General features: G+C 41.4%; 1 long non-coding RNA gene across 1 annotated transcript; it reads right to left on the bottom strand.

Moving 5' to 3' along the window:
- Positions 1 to 20312: 20312 nt before the first annotated feature.
- On the bottom strand, positions 20313 to 21439 carry LOC149690396 (uncharacterized). Its single transcript, XR_016383723.1, has 3 exons — positions 20639 to 21439; positions 20467 to 20544; positions 20313 to 20400 (listed from the first exon to the last, which is right to left on the bottom strand). It is a non-coding gene; the product is annotated as an uncharacterized LOC149690396 (long non-coding RNA).
- Positions 21440 to 22071: the final 632 nt, after the last annotated feature.

The raw sequence follows: 22071 nt of genomic DNA, 5'->3' as shown, positions 1-22071 counted from the left end.
TACACGCAAAAACATTTAAAAATTAGTTGTTCGTTATTTGATTTAATCTTTTAATCATAAATTAGTCTGATTTATTGTTCAAGGGCTCACGGCTTTTATTGAGACGTTGAAAGCTCTCGAAGAAAACTAAGTCAAGAATCAAAATGGTTCACATCCGTATTGGCATCAGGGCTACGGAAGCGTTTCTTCAAATGTCCACGCTGCTAGAAGTAGGCAACCTAAACCCCAGCAAAAAGAACCCAAACTTAAAAAAACCTAGCCAAACGTAAACCTAACCTAACCCTAACCAATCGAACCTAACTCTAACTTAATTTAACAAACCATGATTACTATGGATAATTGCGATCTTTTCCCAGTCCAAGCTGTTAAAATGGATGAAACATTTACATAAATCAAAGTTTAACTTATAAAAAGTTAGTTAAAATAATTACCTTCTTAAGTGGTTTGATAACAGTGAAACACAGACGCAAGTACACCAAACGTTAAGCCTATTTTGAATTTGAAAATGTATCGCGCCTCGTGAATCTGCGTTCGCGAGCTAAATAAGAGAGTGCAGCAGCGCGTGCGCTGTTGTTTGGGGTATAAAAACACACCCTTTTCCCATTAAAAACACCCTTCGTGTGTTAAACATTTACTAAGGGTATGATAATACACCTTCAAATTTTTAAAGGGTTTTTATTAACACCTCAGGAGGTGCTAAAACACACCTTAAGGAGTTTTTTGACCAAAAATACCTTTTTAGGTACAGATTCACACCCCCAAAATACCCTCTCTTTTTACAGTGTAGTTGAAAAAACAGGTGCCAAGTAATTAAGCAAAACGTGAACAAACAGACCCCTCCATAGGAAATGCATTAGACTATACTTTGCAGGCTCGTAACTCTGGTTCTACTAGAGATACGGGGATGTCCTTTGAGTATGTTATAGCCCAATTTGTCCCCCATCTAACCATACTAAAAACTTAGGGCTACGACAAACAGGGGCCAAGTAATTAAGCAAAACGTAAACAAACAACCCCTCCATAGGAAAAGCATTTGACCCAATTTTGGAGGCTCGTAACTCCGGTTCTAGTAGAGATACGGGGATGTCCTTTGAGCAAGTTGTAGCGCGATTTGTCCCCCATCTAACCATACTAAAAACTTTGGGCTACGACAAACAGGAGCCAAGTAATTAAGCAAAACGTAAACAAACAACCCCTCCATAGGAAAAGCATCTGACCCAACTTTGGAGGCTCGTAACTCTGGTTCTAGTAGAGATACGGGGATGTCCTTTGAGTATGTTATAGTGCATTTTGTCCCCCATCTAACCATACTAAAAACTTTGGGCTACGACAAACAGGGGCCAAGTTAATAAGAAAAACGTAAACAAACAAGCCCCTCCAAAGGAAATCCATTAGACTATACTTTGCTGGCTCGTAAATCTGGTTCTACCAGAGATACGGGGATGTAAATAATGGGACCTTGAAACAAATGTTCGGATAATTATATAGGTCTTTACATATCCCAAGCAAAAAAAAAATATCTTGGTGGTTTCGAACCTGTGGCCTTCCGGGAGTGAGGCGGATGCGATAACCACTACACTACAAATATGTTATTCTCCATAGTTGAAAAAATAGGTGCCAAGTAATTAAGCAAAACGTGAACAAACAGACCCCTCCATAGGAAATGCATTAGACTATACTTTGCAGGCTCGTAACTCTGGTTCTACTAGAGATACGGGGATGTCCTTTGAGTATGTTATAGCCCAATTTGTCCCCCATCTAACCATACTAAAAACGTATTGCTACGACAAACAGGGGCCAAGTAATTAAGCAAAACGTAAACAAACAACCCCTCCATAGGAATAGCATTAGACCCAACTTTGGAGGCTCGTAACTCTGGGTCTAGTAGAGATACGGGGATGTCCTTTGAGTATGTTATCGTCCAATTTGTCCCCCATCTTACTATACCAAAGGTGTGGGGTTGCGTCAAACAGGGGCCGAGAAATTTAGCGAAATATTCAAAAACATGCCATAGAAATAGCGTCACACCCAAATTTAGAGGCTCGTAACTCTGGTTCTACTAGACATAGGGGGATGTCCTTTGAGTATTTTATGGTCCAATTTGTCCCCCATCCTACTATACCAAAGTTTAGGGGTTGCGTCAAACAGGGGCCGAGTAATTAAGGGAAATGTTCAAAAACATGCCATAAAAATAGCGTCACACCCAACTTTAGAGGCTCTTAACTCTGGTTCTACTACACATAGGGGGATGTCCTTTGGCTATGTTATAGTCCAATTTGTCCCCCATCCAACCATACTAAGAACATAGGGCTACGACAAACAGGGGCCGAGATATTAAGCAAAATGTTCGTCAACGTATAGTATCGTCTCACTTATTGTTATTATGTTACTTATGATTTTAACACTGAACTTTGTAGGCTCATAACACTCGTTCTATTAGAGACAAGGGGATCTCCTTTGGATATGTTATAGTACTCTTTTCTCCCCATACAAGGATAGTTTAAACTTCAGGCTACCTCAATATCGTCGTCAACTTATTTTTTGTCTCACTTTTTGTTAGGAGTTTACGTTTGATTCTTGAAAATAAACTTTGCAGGCTCGTAACTCTTTTTCTACTAGAGATACGGGGATGTCCTTTGAGTATGTTATAGCCCAATTTGTCCAACATCTAACCATACTAAAAACTTTGGGCTACGACAAACAGGGGCCGAGTACTTAAGCAAAACGTAAAGAAACAAACTCCTCCATAGGAAATGCATTAAACTAAATTTTGGAGGCAAGGAACTCTGGTTCTACCAGAGATACGGGGATGTAAATAATGTGACCTTGACACAAATGTTCGGATAATTATAAAGGTCTTTACATATCCCAAGCGAAAAAAAAAAAGAACTTCGCGGTTTCGAACCCGTGGCCTTCCGGGATTGAGGCGGATGTGATAACCACTGCACTACAGATATGTTATTATGGGTGACCGAGAATAAAGGCCGAGTAATTAAGGAAAAAGTAAACAAACAACTCCTTCCATAGGAATAGCATTAGACCCAACTTTGGAGGCTCGTAACTCTGGTTCTAGTAGAGATACGGGGATGTCCTTTGAGTATGTTATAGTGAAATTTGTCCCCCATCTAACCATACTAAAAACTTAGGGCTACGACAAACAGGGGCCAAGTAATTAAGCAAAACGTAAACAAACAACCCCTCCATAGGAAAAGCATTTGACCCAATTTTGGAGGCTCGTAACTCCGGTTCTAGTAGAGATACGGGGATGTCCTTTGAGCAAGTTGTAGCGCAATTTGTCCCCCATCTAACCATTTTAAAAACTCTGGGCTACGACAAACAGGAGCCAAGTAATTAAGCAAAACGTAAACAAACAAGCCCCTCCAAAGGAAATCCATTAGACTATACTTTGCTGGCTCGTAAATCTGGTTCTACCAGAGATACGGGGATGTAAATAATGGGACCTTGAAACAAATGTTCGGATAATTATATAGGTCTTTACATATCCCAAGCAAAAAAAAAATATCTTGGTGGTTTCGAACCTGTGGCCTTCCGGGAGTGAGGGGGATGCGATAACCACTACACTACAAATATGTTATTCTCCATAGTTGAAAAAACAGGTGCCAAGTAATTAAGCAAAACGTGAACAAACAGACCCCTCCATAGGAAATGCATTAGACTATACTTTGCAGGCTCGTAACTCTGGTTCTAGTAGAGATACGGGGATGTCCTTTGAGTATGTTATAGCCCAATTTGTCCCCCATCTAACCATACTATAAACTTAGGGCTACGACAAATAGGGGCCAAGTAATTAAGCAAAACGTAAACAAACAACCCCTCCATAGGAAAAGCATTTGACCCAATTTTGGAGGCTCGTAACTCCGGTTCTAGTAGAGATACGGGGATGTCCTTTGAGCAAGTTGTAGCGCAATTTGTCCCCCATCTAACCATACTAAAAACTTAGGGCTACGACAAACAGGGGCCAAGTAATTAAGCAAAACGTAAACAAACAACCCCTCCATAGGAAAAGCATTTAACCCAATTTTGGAGGCTCGTAACTCCGGTTCTAGTAGAGATACGGGGATGTCCTTTGAGCAAGTTGTAGCGCAATTTGTCCCCCATCTAACCATACTAAAAACTCTGGGCTACGACAAACAGGAGCCAAGTAATTAAGCAAAACGTAAACAAACAAGCCCCTCCAAAGGAAATCCATTAGACTATACTTTGCTGGCTCGTAAATCTGGTTCTACCAGAGATACGGGGATGTAAATAATGGGACCTTGAAACAAATGTTCGGATAATTATATAGGTCTTTACATATCCCAAGCAAAAAAAAAAATATTTTGGTGGTTTCGAACCTGTGGCCTTCCGGGAGTGAGGGGGATGCGATAACCACTACACTACAAATATGTTATTCTCCATAGTTGAAAAAACAGGTGCCAAGTAACTAAGCAAAACGTGAACAAACAGACCCCTCCATAGGAAATGCATTAGACTATACTTTGCAGGCTCGTAACTCTGGTTCTAGTAGAGATACGGGGATGTCCTTTGAGTATGTTATAGCCCAATTTGTCCCCCATCTAACCATACTATAAACTTAGGGCTACGACAAATAGGGGCCAAGTAATTAAGCAAAACGTAAACAAACAACCCCTCCATAGGAAAAGCATTTGACCCAATTTTGGAGGCTCGTAACTCCGGTTCTAGTAGAGATACGGGGATGTCCTTTGAGCAAGTTGTAGCGCAATTTGTCCCCCATCTAACCATACTAAAAACTTAGGGCTACGACAAACAGGGGCCAAGTAATTAAGCAAAACGTAAACAAACAACCCCTCCATAGGAAAAGCATTTGACCCAATTTTGGAGGCTCGTAACTCCGGTTCTAGTAGAGATACGGGGATGTCCTTTGAGCAAGTTGTAGCGCAATTTGTCCCCCATCTAACCATACTAAAAACTCTGGGCTACGACAAACAGGAGCCAAGTAATTAAGCAAAACGTAAACAAACAAGCCCCTCCAAAGGAAATCCATTAGACTATACTTTGCTGGCTCGTAAATCTGGTTCTACCAGAGATTCGGGGATGTAAATAATGGGACCTTGAAACAAATGTTCGGATAATTATATAGGTCTTTACATATCCCAAGCAAAAAAAAAAATATTTTCGTGGTTTCGAACCTGTGGCCTTCCGGGAGTGAGGGGGATGCGACAACCACTACACTACAAATATGTTATTCTCCATAGTTGAAAAAACAGGTGCCAAGTAATTAAGCAAAACGTGAACAAACAGACCCCTCCATAGGAAATGCATTAGACTATACTTTGCAGGCTCGTAACTCTGGTTCTACTAGAGATACGGGGATGTCCTTTGAGTATGTTATAGCCCAATTTGTCCCCCATCTAACCATACTAAAAACGTATTGCTACGACAAACAGGGGCCAAGTAATTAAGCAAAACGTAAACAAACAACCCCTCCATAGGAATAGCATTAGACCCAACTTTGGAGGCTCGTAACTCTGGGTCTAGTAGAGATGCGGGGATGTCCTTTGAGTATGTTATCGTCCAATTTGTCCCCCATCTTACTATACCAAAGGTGTGGGGTTGCGTCAAACAGGGGCCGAGAAATTTAGCGAAATATTCAAAAACATGCCATAGAAATAGCGTCACACCCAAATTTAGAGGCTCGTAACTCTGGTTCTACTAGACATAGAGGGATGTCCTTTGAGTATTTTATGGTCCAATTTGTCCCCCATCCTACTATACCAAAGTTTAGGGGTTGCGTCAAACAGGGGCCGAGTAATTAAGGGAAATGTTCAAAAACATGCCATAAAAATAGCGTCACACCCAACTTTAGAGGCTCTTAACTCTGGTTCTACTACACATAGGGGGATGTCCTTTGGCTATGTTATAGTCCAATTTGTCCCCCATCCAACCATACTAAGAACATAGGGCTACGACAAACAGGGGCCGAGATATTAAGCAAAATGTTCGTCAACGTATAGTATCGTCTCACTTATTGTTATTATGTTACTTATGATTTTAACACTGAACTTTGTAGGCTCATAACACTCGTTCTATTAGAGACAAGGGGATCTCCTTTGGATATGTTATAGTACTCTTTTCTCCCCATACAAGGATAGTTTAAACTTCAGGCTACCTCAATATCGTCAACTTATTTTTTGTCTCACTTTTTGTTAGGAGTTTACGTTTGATTCTTGAAAATAAACTTTGCAGGCTCGTAACTCTTTTTCTACTAGAGATACGGGGATGTCCTTTGAGTATGTTATAGCCCAATTTGTCAAACATCTAACCATACTAAAAACTTTGGGCTACGACAAACAGGGGCCGAGTACTTAAGCAAAACGTAAAGAAACAAACTCCTCCATAGGAAATGCATTAAACTAAATTTTGGAGGCAAGGAACTCTGGTTCTACCAGAGATACGGGGATGTAAATAATGTGACCTTGACACAAATGTTCGGATAATTATAAAGGTCTTTACATATCCCAAGCGAAAAAAAAAAAAAACTTCGCGGTTTCGAACCCGTGGCCTTCCGGGATTGAGGCGGATGTGATAACCACTGCACTACAGATATGTTATTATGGGTGACCGAGAATAAAGGCCGAGTAATTAAGGAAAAAGTAAACAAACAACTCCTTCCATAGGAATAGCATTAGACCCAACTTTGGAGGCTCGTAACTCTGGTTCTAGTAGAGATACGGGGATGTCCTTTGAGTATGTTATAGTGAAATTTGTCCCCCATCTAACCATACTAAAAACTTAGGGCTACGACAAACAGGGGCCAAGTAATTAAGCAAAACGTAAACAAACAACCCCTCCATAGGAAAAGCATTTGACCCAATTTTGGAGGCTCGTAACTCCGGTTCTAGTAGAGATACGGGGATGTCCTTTGAGCAAGTTGTAGCGCAATTTGTCCCCCATCTAACCATTTTAAAAACTCTGGGCTACGACAAACAGGAGCCAAGTAATTAAGCAAAACGTAAACAAACAAGCCCCTCCAAAGGAAATCCATTAGACTATACTTTGCTGGCTCGTAAATCTGGTTCTACCAGAGATACGGGGATGTAAATAATGGGACCTTGAAACAAATGTTCGGATAATTATATAGGTCTTTACATATCCCAAGCAAAAAAAAAATATCTTGGTGGTTTCGAACCTGTGGCCTTCCGGGAGTGAGGGGGATGCGATAACCACTACACTACAAATATGTTATTCTCCATAGTTGAAAAAACAGGTGCCAAGTAATTAAGCAAAACGTGAACAAACAGACCCCTCCATAGGAAATGCATTAGACTATACTTTGCAGGCTCGTAACTCTGGTTCTAGTAGAGATACGGGGATGTCCTTTGAGTATGTTATAGCCCAATTTGTCCCCCATCTAACCATACTATAAACTTAGGGCTACGACAAATAGGGGCCAAGTAATTAAGCAAAACGTAAACAAACAACCCCTCCATAGGAAAAGCATTTGACCCAATTTTGGAGGCTCGTAACTCCGGTTCTAGTAGAGATACGGGGATGTCCTTTGAGCAAGTTGTAGCGCAATTTGTCCCCCATCTAACCATACTAAAAACTTAGGGCTACGACAAACAGGGGCCAAGTAATTAAGCAAAACGTAAACAAACAACCCCTCCATAGGAAAAGCATTTGACCCAATTTTGGAGGCTCGTAACTCCGGTTCTAGTAGAGATACGGGGATGTCCTTTGAGCAAGTTGTAGCGCAATTTGTCCCCCATCTAACCATACTAAAAACTCTGGGCTACGACAAACAGGAGCCAAGTAATTAAGCAAAACGTAAACAAACAAGCCCCTCCAAAGGAAATCCATTAGACTATACTTTGCTGGCTCGTAAATCTGGTTCTACCAGAGATACGGGGATGTAAATAATGGGACCTTGAAACAAATGTTCGGATAATTATATAGGTCTTTACATATCCCAAGCAAAAAAAAAAATATTTTGGTGGTTTCGAACCTGTGGCCTTCCGGGAGTGAGGGGGATGCGACAACCACTACACTACAAATATGTTATTCTCCATAGTTGAAAAAACAGGTGCCAAGTAATTAAGCAAAACGTGAACAAACAGACCCCTCCATAGGAAATGCATTAGACTATACTTTGCAGGCTCGTAACTCTGGTTCTACTAGAGATACGGGGATGTCCTTTGAGTATGTTATAGCCCAATTTGTCCCCCATCTAACCATACTAAAAACGTATTGCTACGACAAACAGGGGCCAAGTAATTAAGCAAAACGTAAACAAACAACCCCTCCATAGGAATAGCATTAGACCCAACTTTGGAGGCTCGTAACTCTGGGTCTAGTAGAGATGCGGGGATGTCCTTTGAGTATGTTATCGTCCAATTTGTCCCCCATCTTACTATACCAAAGGTGTGGGGTTGCGTCAAACAGGGGCCGAGAAATTTAGCGAAATATTCAAAAACATGCCATAGAAATAGCGTCACACCCAAATTTAGAGGCTCGTAACTCTGGTTCTACTAGACATAGAGGGATGTCCTTTGAGTATTTTATGGTCCAATTTGTCCCCCATCCTACTATACCAAAGTTTAGGGGTTGCGTCAAACAGGGGCCGAGTAATTAAGGGAAATGTTCAAAAACATGCCATAAAAATAGCGTCACACCCAACTTTAGAGGCTCTTAACTCTGGTTCTACTACACATAGGGGGATGTCCTTTGGCTATGTTATAGTCCAATTTGTCCCCCATCCAACCATACTAAGAACATAGGGCTACGACAAACAGGGGCCGAGATATTAAGCAAAATGTTCGTCAACGTATAGTATCGTCTCACTTATTGTTATTATGTTACTTATGATTTTAACACTGAACTTTGTAGGCTCATAACACTCGTTCTATTAGAGACAAGGGGATCTCCTTTGGATATGTTATAGTACTCTTTTCTCCCCATACAAGGATAGTTTAAACTTGAGGCTACCTCAATATCGTCGTCAACTTATTTTTTGTCTCACTTATTGTTAGGAGTTTACTTTTGATTCTTGAAAATAAACTTTGCAGGCTCGTAACTCTTTTTCTACTAGAGATACGGGGATGTCCTTTGAGTATGTTATAGCCCAATTTGTCCAACATCTAACCATACTAAAAACTTTGGGCTACGACAAACAGGGGCCGAGTACTTAAGCAAAACGTAAAGAAACAAACTCCTCCATAGGAAATGCATTAAACTAAATTTTGGAGGCAAGGAACTCTGGTTCTACCAGAGATACGGGGATGTAAATAATGTGACCTTGACACAAATGTTCGGATAATTATAAAGGTCTTTACATATCCCAAGCGAAAGAAAAAAAAAGAACTTCGCAGTTTCGAACCCGTGGCCTTCCGGGATTGAGGCGGATGTGATAACCACTGCACTACAGATATGTTATTATGGGTGACCGAGAATACAGGCCGAGTAATTAAGGAAAAAGTAAACAAACAACTCCTTCCATAGGAATAGCATTAGACCCAACTTTGGAGGCTCGTAACTCTGGTTCTAGTAGAGATACGGGGATGTCCTTTGAGTATGTTATAGTGAAATTTGTCCCCCATCTAACCATACTAAAAACTTAGGGCTACGACAAACAGGGGCCAAGTAATTAAGCGAAACGTAAACAAACAACCCCTCCATAGGAAAAGCATTTGACCCAATTTTGGAGGCTCGTAACTCCGGTTCTAGTAGAGATACGGGGATTGCCTTTGAGCAAGTTGTAGCGCAATTTGTCCCCCATCTAACCATACTAAAAACTTTGGGCTACGACAAACAGGAGCCAAGTAATTAAGCAAAACGTAAACAAACAACCCCTCCATAGGAAAAGCATCTGACCCAACTTTGGAGGCTCGTAACTCTGGTTCTAGTAGAGATACGGGGATGTCCTTTGAGTATGTTATAGTGCAATTTGTCCCCCATCTAACCATACTAAAAACCTTGGGCTACGACAAACAGGGGCCAAGTTAATAAGAAAAACGTAAACAAACAAGCCCCTCCAAAGGAAATCCATTAGACTATACTTTGCTGGCTCGTAAATCTGGTTCTACCATAGATACGGGGATGTAAATAATGGGACCTTGAAACAAATGTTCGGATAATTATATAGGTCTTTACATATCCCAAGCAAAAAAAAAATATCTTGGTGGTTTCGAACCTGTGGCCTTCCGGGAGTGAGGCGGATGCGATAACCACTACACTACAAATATGTTATTCTCCATAGTTGAAAAAACAGGTGCCAAGTAATTAAGCAAAACGTGAACAAACAGACCCCTCCATAGGAAATGCATTAGACTATACTTTGCAGGCTCGTAACTCTGGTTCTACTAGAGATACGGGGATGTCCTTTGAGTATGTTATAGCCCAATTTGTCCCCCATCTAACCATACTAAAAACTTAGGGCTACGACAAACAGGGGCCAAGTAATTAAGCAAAACGTAAACAAACAACCCCTCCATAGGAAAAGCATTTGACCCAATTTTGGAGGCTCGTAACTCCGGTTCTAGTAGAGATACGGGGATGTCCTTTGAGCAAGTTGTAGCGCGATTTGTCCCCCATCTAACCATACTAAAAACTTTGGGCTACGACAAACAGGAGCCAAGTAATTAAGCAAAACGTAAACAAACAACCCCTCCATAGGAAAAGCATCTGACCCAACTTTGGAGGCTCGTAACTCTGGTTCTAGTAGAGATACGGGGATGTCCTTTGAGTATGTTATAGTGCATTTTGTCCCCCATCTAACCATACTAAAAACTTTGGGCTACGACAAACAGGGGCCAAGTTAATAAGAAAAACGTAAACAAACAAGCCCCTCCAAAGGAAATCCATTAGACTATACTATGCTGGCTCGTAAATCTGGTTCTACCAGAGATACGGGGATGTAAATAATGGGACCTTGAAACAAATGTTCGGATAATTATATAGGTCTTTACATATCCCAAGCAAAAAAAAAAAAATATCTTGGTGGTTTCGAACCTGTGGCCTTCCGGGAGTGAGGCGGATGCGATAACCACTACACTACAAATATGTTATTCTCCATAGTTGAAAAAACAGGTGCCAAGTAATTAAGCAAAACGTGAACAAACAGACCCCTCCATAGGAAATGCATTAGACTATACTTTGCAGGCTCGTAACTCTGGTTCTACTAGAGATAAGGGGATGTCCTTTGAGTATGTTATAGCCCAATTTGTCCCCCATCTAACCATACTAAAAACGTATTGCTACGACAAACAGGGGCCAAGTAATTAAGCAAAACGTAAACAAACAACCCTTCCATAGGAATAGCATTAGACCCAACTTTGGAGGCTCGTAACTCTGGGTCTAGTAGAGATACGGGGATGTCCTTTGAGTATGTTATCGTCCAATTTGTCCCCCATCTTACTATACCAAAGGTGTGGGGTTGCGTCAAACAGGGGCCGAGAAATTTAGCGAAATATTCAAAAACATGCCATAGAAATAGCGTCACACCCAAATTTAGAGGCTCGTAACTCTGGTTCTACTAGACATAGGGGGATGTCCTTTGAGTATTTTATGGTCCAATTTGTCCCCCATCCTACTATACCAAAGTTTAGGGGTTGCGTCAAACAGGGGCCGAGTAATTAAGGGAAATGTTCAAAAACATGCCATAAAAATAGCGTCACACCCAACTTTAGAGGCTCTTAACTCTGGTTCTACTACACATAGGGGGATGTCCTTTGGCTATGTTATAGTCCAATTTGTCCCCCATCCAACCATACTAAGAACATAGGGCTACGACAAACAGGGGCCGAGATATTAAGCAAAATGTTCGTCAACGTATAGTATCGTCTCACTTATTGTTATTATGTTACTTATGATTTTAACACTGAACTTTGTAGGCTCATAACACTCGTTCTATTAGAGACAAGGGGATCTCCTTTGGATATGTTATAGTACTCTTTTCTCCCCATACAAGGATAGTTTAAACTTGAGGCTACCTCAATATCGTCGTCAACTTATTTTTTGTCTCACTTATTGTTAGGAGTTTACTTTTGATTCTTGAAAATAAACTTTGCAGGCTCGTAACTCTTTTTCTACTAGAGATACGGGGATGTCCTTTGAGTATGTTATAGCCCAATTTGTCCAACATCTAACCATACTAAAAACTTTGGGCTACGACAAACAGGGGCCGAGTACTTAAGCAAAACGTAAAGAAACAAACTCCTCCATAGGAAATGCATTAAACTAAATTTTGGAGGCAAGGAACTCTGGTTCTACCAGAGATACGGGGATGTAAATAATGTGACCTTGACACAAATGTTCGGATAATTATAAAGGTCTTTACATATCCCAAGCGAAAGAAAAAAAAAAGAACTTCGCGGTTTCGAACCTATGGCCTTCCGGGATTGAGGCGGATGTGATAACCACTGCACTACAGATATGTTATTATGAGTGACCGAGAATACAGGACGAGTAATTAAGGAAAAAGTAAACAAACAACTCCTTCCATAGGAATAGCATTAGACCCAACTTTGGAGGCTCGTAACTCTGGTTCTAGTAGAGATACGGGGATGTCCTTTGAGTATGTTATAGTGAAATTTGTCCCCCATCTAACCATACTAAAAACTTAGGGCTACGACAAACAGGGGCCAAGTAATTAAGCAAAACATAAACAAACAACCCCTCCATAGGAAAGGCATTTGACCCAATTTTGGAGGCTCGTAACTCCGGTTCTAGTAGAGATACGGGGATGTCCTTTGAGCAAGTTGTAGCGCAATTTGTCCCCCATCTAACCATACTAAAAACTTTGGGCTACGACAAACAGGAGCCAAGTAATTAAGCAAAACGTAAACAAACAACCCCTCCATAGGAAAATCATCTGACCCAACTTTGGAGGCTCGTAACTCTGGTTCTAGTAGAGATACGGGGATGTCCTTTGAGTATGTTATAGTGCAATTTGTCCCCCATCTAACCATACTAAAAACGTAGGGCTACGACAAACAGGGGCCAAGTAATTAAGCAAAACGTAAACAAACAAACCCCTCCATAGGAAATCCATTAGACTATACTTTGCTGGCTCGTAAATCTGGTTCTACCAGAGATCCGAGGATGTAATAGTGGGACCTTGAATCAAATGTTCGGATAATTATATAGGTCTTTACATATCCCAAGGAAAAAAAAAATCTTGGCGGTTTCGAACCTCTGGCCTTCCAGGAGTTAGGCGGATGCGATAACAACTACACTACAGATATTTTTACATTTGTGTACGAAAAATCAGGTGCTGAGTATTAAGCAAAACGTAAACAAACAAACCCTTCCATAGGAAATGCAGGCTCGTAACTCTGTTTCTACTAGTGATACGGGGATGTCGTTTGAGTATGTTATAGTCCAATTTGTCCCCCATCTTACCATGCTAAAAACTTTGGGCTACGACAAACAGGGGCCGAGTACTTAAGCAAAACGTGAACAAACAGACCCCTTCATAGGAAATGCACTACACTATACTTTGTAGGCTCGTAACTCTGTTTCTACTGGAGATACGGGGATGTCCTTTGAGAATTTGATAGTCCAATTTGTCCAACATCTAACCATACTAAAAACTGAGGGCTACGACGATTAGTGGCTGAGTAATTAAGCAAAACGTAAACAAACAACCCCCTCCTTTACACTAAATTTTGGAGGCTCGTAACTCTGTTTCTACCAGAGATACGGGGATGTAAATAATATCACGTTGACACAAATGTTCGGAAAATTATTAAGGTCTTTACATAACCTTGGCAAAAAAAATTGGTGGTATTTATGCAGTTTCGAACCTGTGCCTTTCCGGGTGTTAGGCGGGTGTGATAACCACTACACCATAGATACGTTACTTCTCTCATTGATATATTCCATTAGTTTTTTGAGTTTTTGCAAAATCGCGTGTTTTGCAATCCTCGAAAGCAATTAATCATAAGTAATCATGATTATGACAAGTCTTAATATCTCTTTTCCTTCCATGGGCATGATAAATGAACATGTCTGAATCTAAGCTAACCCAAACATTTTTTTTTCTTGTTTACAAACGAAGCCACCAATTTTAGGGAACAGTGTGCTTGTGGGGTTTAGATTATCGCTTAGGGCTATTATACCGTGGTCGTTCTGAATTTCCTAGAAAACGGGGGAAATAACGATGTGGGTGTTTCTGATATCCGATAAAATAAAGAAGACACTACAATTTGTCTCGTGTTCTTGAACTAATAAAGGAGATGCTACCAATTGGCCAAATCGGACTTGGATGGAAAGATGCGAGAATGCTTTTGGCTTCGTTGGTTCAGTACCGGTTACGTTTTCGTCTGGTACAACTGGGGTTGATTCAAACGGTAATCAACGTACCGGCACCGCGTATATAGACCGGTGGTAAGGTCTAGTAAAGAAAATGGGAAGGGAAGAGATTCAAGAGAGTTATCATTTTCTTTCCCCGGTTCTTTCACTCCCAGCTGTGGCTGAGCAACATCATTTTGGCTGCAGCGGGATGGGCGATGATGTTTACGGGATCTAGTGATAGATGGCGCGATGCGGACCCCTTTACCCCCTCCCCCTTCACGATAGTGGCATGGTGTTTTGGTTAAGAATGGTTGGTAACTTCCTGAATTGTTGTAAGGCCTTCCAATCAAAGCTGTATTCTCCAGTTTATAGACTAGTGGCGGTAGAGAGGGGTGTAGACTGTGTATCCCTCCCTCTGGGCGCGCTCTTGTAAGAGGCGATACTGTACGCTCCCAGTAGGGGGATGACATTGAGCTAAGAGATAGAAGGGTATGACGTTTGCATACGTAGTACTGCCATTACTCTGTAGTATGGTTCTGTTGGAAATAAACTGTTCCTGGTTGCACGTTTGTCCTCTGCTTGGTTTGAGCATCGATTAACTACATTCCAGCACTGAATTGAAGGGTCCGGGACAATCTATGGTCACGATTAAAAAGTGGGGTCATTGTGTAATATCTACTCATGATATTAGTTATCTTGTAATATTGACTGTAGACGTTTATGTCTATTTCTTATCTATTGTGTCTCTCTCTATGACGTAGCTTCTAGATTGTATAAATAGTTCAGCCCTTATCAATACTAGGCAGTTCTAGTGACGACCTCGACTCATGTAACCCACATGTAAATAAATCATCTTTTAATCGTAATTAACCTTGTGTAGTTACTTAAGAACACGCAAACATGGTGTCAGAAGTTTTTAATTAATCGGTAGCGGTATAGGGCAAGTTTCGGTTCACTGTCGCGTTCATACCAGCTAGATAACCCCCTGTTCGAGACCATTTGACATGGCCGAGCCACCGATACGTCAGACTCCCGCGTCTTTTCAAGTATCAACGCCTGAAGCTTTTAATTTCGCAAGTCCCAATGAATGGCCGAAGTGGAGACGACGTTTCGAGCGATTTCGTTTTGCATCAGGACTTAGTTCCAAACCGGAGGAGGAACAAGTAAACGCCCTGATTTACATGATGGGAGACAAAGCGGACGACATCTTCATATCATTCACGTTCCTCAACGACGCTGAAAAGAAAGAATACGCCGCAGTCATGAAGAAATTTGAGGATCACTTCGTTATACGTAAGAACATCATCTACGAACGAGCAACTTTCAACACTAGAATCCAGCAAGAAGGAGAACAAGTTGAAGAGTTCATCACAGCGTGCCGTGCCCAGATCGAAAAGTGCAACTATGGGGTACTACAGGACGAGTTGCTACGGGATAGAATCGTCGTCGGAGTACGAGACAAAGCGCTATCTGAAAGGATGCAGCTAGACGGCACCCTGACGTTAGAAAAGGCCATATCGACTGTCCGTCAAGCTGAAGAGATCCGTAGACAACAAAATGTACTACATAACGGAAGTCAGAACAATGGAAGTTCTGCAAACGTAGACAAACTTAGCTCGCGCAGCAAGTTTCGTCCAGGCAGGAGTAGACCGCCATCCAGCGAGACAAGCCGCTCTAGACCGCCAAATCAGACTAAAATTCCTTGTAAGAAATGTGGAGCTCAGGAAAATCATAACCGGGGAAGCTGTCCAGCTCAGAAAGCACAGTGTCGCAAATGCAAACGAATAGGCCACTATGAACGAGTATGCCTAGGACAGGCGGCTCGTTTCAACAGAGAAATCACGACGTCATCTATCCAAGGCGAAGTGGATGACGTTCAAGCGGACATTTTCCTGGGCGAAGTCACTAATCACACACATGAAGGACGATGGATGGTACAAATTGACATTAATGGCAGACCAGTTCTCTTCAAAATAGACACCGGGGCCGACGTGTGTGCTATACCGGAAACTTTGTATGCCACTGCTTTCCAAGACTTTCCGCTAAACAAACCTGATCGAAGACTATTTGGACCGGGCAAGAAAGCGTTAGACTGTAAAGGAGTAATAGCTGCCAAATTATCAAGCAAGAGCGTTACTATCCACGACAAAGTCTACGTAATAGAAGGATTACAAGTACCTCTACTAAGCCTGAAAGCAAGCGAAAGTCTTCGACAAATACAACGGATCAACGAAGTACGTTTGACAGAGTTATCAAGCCTGCGACCAATGCAAGACTATCCCAAACTATTCACTGGACTTGGTAGAGTCAAACTTCAACACAGGATCAAACTGAAACCAGGGGCAGAGCCGTATGCTGTTACCACTCCAAGACGAGTTGCCATTCCATTACTATCCCAAGTTGAAGACGAATTAAAGCGCATGGTCACACTGGGAGTCATTAGAAAAATCGAAGATGCCACGGAATGGTGCGCTCCTATGGTGGTAGTAAAGAAGGATACCGGAGAACTTCGGATTTGTGTTGATTTCACAAGACTCAACAAGCACATTCAGAGAGAGCTATACCAGATACCCGCGGTTGATCACACGTTGGGACGTCTAGCCGGAGCGAAAGTCTTCTCCAAACTCGACTGCAATTCGGGGTATTGGCAGGTACCCTTACACCCGGAATCAATACCTCTAACTACCTTCATAACTCCATTTGGACGATACTGTTGCAATTGCCTCCCATTTGGACTAACTTCAGCTTCCGAACATTATCAAAGCCAAATGGCATCATACATCGAAGGAATCGCCAACACCGTATGCCACCAGGACGACATCCTTGTCTGGGGAAAAGACGTCGCGGAGCATGACAAACATCTAAAGACCGTACTTGAAAGACTTGCCAAAAACGGAATTACACTCAACAAAAGGAAGTGCCGATTTGGAGTAAGCAGTATAAAATTCCTAGGCCATATCATAGAAGATACGGGTATTAGACCGGATGAGGACAAAGTTCGAGCAATCACGGAGATGAAACCGCCAAAGGATGTTTCAGAACTACGACGTCTACTTGGGATGATCAACTACCTGGGAAAGTTCGTTCCACGAATGGCCGAGAAACTACAACCGCTTAACAGCCTCTTAAGCACGAAGAATGCGTGGATCTGGGGACCTAGCCAAGATAAAGCGTTTGAATTTATCAAAACTAGGTTAACCAACAAACCAGTTCTGGGTATCTACGACCCCAAGAGACCGACAACAGTGTCTGCTGACGCATCAAGCTACGGAATTGGAGCGCTATTGCGACAAGAATTACCAGATGGAACTCAGAAAGTCATTGCCTTTGCGTCCAAGACCTTATCACCAACTGAAATGAGATACGCGCAAATCGAAAAAGAAGCCTACGCGCTAACCTGGGCGTGTAAACGTTTCGAAGATTTTATCACCGGTATAACTTTCACGTTGGAGACTGATCATCAGCCGCTGTTAGCCATATTACAGACAAAACAACTTGACGATCTGTCGCCGAGACTCCAGAGATTACGCCTACGAATGATGCGGTATTCCTACAAAGTCATCTACACGCCAGGAAAATCCTTAATCCCAGCGGACACACTCTCAAGAGCGCCATTGAACGAGATAGACGAAAATGATCTTCAAGAAGAGATTGCCGCTCACATACAATTGGTAATGAGCAACCTTCCAATCACGGATGCAAAGCTAGCAGAAATTCTTCGGCGACAAAATGAAGACGAGTCCTGTCAAACTTTGCGGAGATATCTTGATCACGAATGGCCAGACAAGAAGCGAGTTCCGGACAATCTCGGGGATTATTTCCCATTCCGGAATGAAATCACGATTCAGGACGGTTTTCTCATGAAAGGAAGCAGATTGATCATTCCAACAGCTATGCGTGAAGAAATGGTGAATCGAATCCATGACGGACATATGGGAATAGCCAAATGCCGCGAAAGAGCAAAGCAGTCTGTTTGGTGGCCAGGGATAGCCCGCAAGATCGAAGACAAAATCAAAAGCTGTGAGACGTGTCTCAAAGAATCCGTCAACCGGCACGAACCATTAATGCCATCAAGTCTGCCAGACCGTCCATGGCAGATCATCGCTATGGACATGTTGCATCATTCGGGAAAATACTACTTGGTCATAATCGACGGTTATTCGAAATATATCGAAGTTGCCCAAATGAAAGATCAAACCACGAAGACGGTAATTAATATCACGAAAGAAATTTTTTCAAGACACGGCATCCCAGAGATCATTCGCAGCGACAACGGCAGCAATCTATCAGCAACCCGAACTGTCGAATTTCAAGAATACGCGAAGAAGTCTGGTTTCACATCAATCACAAGTAGCCCAAGATACCCGCAGAGCAACGGGCTAGCCGAGTCAGCTGTGAAGATTGTGAAATCCCTTCTAAAGAAGTCGAAAGATGTATCAGAAGGACTTCTCGCATACAGAACAACACCAACGAGAAATGGCTTCAGTCCCGCTCAAATGTTGCTGGGCCGGCGTTTAAGAACGACACTTCCGACTATGTCTACCTCACTACTTCCGTCTATCCCGCCAGCAGCGATCATACGAGAGAGAGACCTATCCTTGAAGCAAGAACAAAAGCGCACTTACGATCGCCATCACGGAGTAAAGGAATTACCTGAACTACAACCGGGGGAAAGAGTATGGATAGTGGATATGAGGAGAGAAGGAGTAGTCCTTAGAAAAGCAGACCAGCCCAGATCTTACATCATCGGAACCTCCAAAGGGAATCTCCGACGAAATCGTTTCCATCTTGTATCCTTACCAGAAAGCAAGAAGCAACTATCCAGACAGGATTTGGCAGCATCTAACATTGGTCCAGAGGACATCATAAACGAAGAACCGCGAACTCAAAGTTCGAGCCAACCACGCAATGAAAGCCAAGCCGTTGATCCACTCCAAGAACAAGTCAACAATCCTGAAAATAACGAACAGACCACGTCCCAGTCCAGTTCCGGTGTCAACCGACGACAGCCAAGATTCGAAATAAGAGACTTTGGGACGATCACTCGAAGCGGAAGAACCTCAAAACCTGTCGTTAGATTCGATCAAATGTTGATATAAAAATTGTATAACTTAAGAGAAAAAGGGGATGTGTAATATCTACTCATGATATTAGTTATCTTGTAATATTGACTGTAGACGTTTATGTCTATTTCTTATCTATTGTGTCTCTCTCTATGACGTAGCTTCTAGATTGTATAAATAGTTCAGCCCTTATCAATACTAGGCAGTTCTAGTGACGACCTCGACTCATGTAACCCACATGTAAATAAATCATCTTTTAATCGTAATTAACCTTGTGTAGTTACTTAAGAACACGCAAACAGTCATGATAATTTCAATTAAGCCTTCTTGGATAACAGCTCAGAATGCAAAGTAATTGTTGCCGTTTTAAAGTATTACATTCATTTGAATTGGATTTTTTTCAAATATTAAGTTAAACATTTCTTGAGCGTCAAGCTCCACGACTTTTTGGTTTGATCAAATGTGATCAAGGTATTATTGCGTTTAAACCGTCATTCAGTTGGGCGATTGAAATATGTTACGTTTTACGTTGTGGTCAAGAAGATAGTAACATAGTTACTATTTTTGGAAAAGTGACTTTTATTAACCAAATTTGAAAAAGTGACTCCATATCAGTCCTGTAATCGTGAAAAACAATCGAAATGTGGGATTTAAACATATTTCTTCACGCCATCTCGTAAGGTGTTAGTAGGAGAGTACAACTATTCTAAATTAAAGTAACCATGACAGTAAGTAGTAAAACGCTTCGTGCCTCGCTCGGAAATAGTGGGATGAGTAGATTATTATCGAACTTGTATTAGTTTTTCGGATTTATCCCGCTTTTTTTACTGTTTTCTTTACTAGATGGTATTGTTAACGCAAAAAGGCATTGCCAAGTTTGTTCTCTTTGGTTTTTTTTTCCTAAATCATGATGTCCGATTTAGATGTCTAGGGACACTGCGTGGGTTTGGTTTGGGAAAAATAAATTCAAACTTTACTCGATTTAGTCCAGTTCACCTGTTGTGAAAATATTACAGTTATTTTTCCAGGGAATGGGGATGAGAGACAACTTTCCATTACGCCTCTGTATGGACAAAAGAAAGTTAACTTTCTATTGATGGTACCGCGCTCTTTTCATGTCTTTGTGTACCCTCGAACACAGTTCACGCCCCGTAGGTTTTACAATAGTTTAAAAATGAATGAAGGTTTTAAGCTTGACGTGCGTGTCCTAAAAATGAGAGTCAATATATGTTACTTGTTAACCTACTTCATTCCCGCTTAGTAAAAATGGTTCACTTTAACCCAAGTGCTGGTCAAATTACCTTGGTAGTTCCAGAGGTGTGACGAATCTCTGGTATTTTCCATGGAGTAATTTTGTTGGAGTGAAAGTTCCTTTAAAATTGCGTTAAATGTATCTATGTCTTCTTCAATATAGCCATAAGTTTATAAGATATGTTATATGATAAGTGTGACACTAGCTATGCTTCGTAATGCTAGAGACTTACAGCTCGAGCTAGTTCGAGAACGACGGAAGCGAGAATTGAAGTCCTACACTAGGTGGTTATTTGCAGGACTTCCATCTTCCTATTTAGTCTGCATTACTAAGCCTTTGACAACGCCTCACCAGAGAATCTATGACCTACGTCACTTCAAGACAAGCTCCAGTTTGTAACCAGTGATAAGCTTATGGTACATGTCTTATGAACTTATGGTAATAGCCTTATATTTTCGGTACAACCATGTTTAAGTTCAAAGACACTCGATGTCCTGGATACGCAAAGCCCGGTCGTTATCTCATTGGCCCTCAGTGACAAGATATACTTGTAAAAGATTTAAGGAAAATCGACCGGTAATCCTCCGTTACTTTACAGCGCGTACGACACCCTTCCGGGCTTTGATTTCGGGGTCAAGTGAACCAAGTTGAAGAACTTTGAAGTTGACCCCTAATGGTGGACCCTACCTTTTTAAAAATATACTAGTGTTTTTCGTTTGCCTTTTCTTTTGAGAGTTAGTGACAAGTGGTTGGATACTTGGCGGCAAGTTGCAGTTCTGTTCTCTACAAGTTGATCAAGTTTTGTGTTGACCTTAATGTTGTTCATTGGTTAATTACCACGGTAGATAGTTTTCACACGTGGAGGATTCATACTATTTACACCAGGAGGCCGGGCTACCTGGAGGACAGAAATCCGTCTACTTTTTGTCCTCCAGGTAGCCCGGTCTCCTGTTGTAAATAGTAGGAATCCTCCATGTGTGAAAACCATTTATATTCATACAATTACAAGGTTCATACAAAACTTGAAAACCGGGGAAACTCGGGGAAATGAATAGTTGACACAAACCCAGGGAAAGGTCAGGGAAATTTTGAATTTTTAGCGAAATTCAGGGAATTTTGTTCGGTTTGAGTAAGTTTGCCTTGAACGGGTTGCTTCAACTATAAGAAAACCACTTCTGTTGTTATTTCTCCTTATATGGGAAAAACCCTGAAAAACTCAGGGAAATATATGGGGAAAAAGGCGAAAAAAACTGGAAAACTAGGGGAAATATAAAACCTGGAGAACTCTGGAAAATACATGGGATAAAACTGGTAGAACTCGGGGAAATACATGGGAAAACCCTGGAAAACTCAATTATCCAACAAATTTATCATCTTAAAGTTACGGTATGTTGCAAATCCGTAATTTTTACAGCATTATTTCTTAAATTACTGACTTAAAGATCGGAACAAAAACTACTAAAAAACCAACGGAAACCAAAT

The sequence above is a fragment of the Phalangium opilio genome, unplaced genomic scaffold (genome assembly GCF_054372755.1).
Source record: "Phalangium opilio isolate 3A_F unplaced genomic scaffold, DU_Popi_V2 ptg000031l_1, whole genome shotgun sequence".
In the NCBI taxonomy this organism is placed as follows: Eukaryota; Metazoa; Arthropoda; class Arachnida; order Opiliones; family Phalangiidae; genus Phalangium; species Phalangium opilio.
The sequence above is the reverse complement of the archived record's forward strand: the minus strand, read 5'-3'. Positions and strand labels throughout refer to the sequence as shown.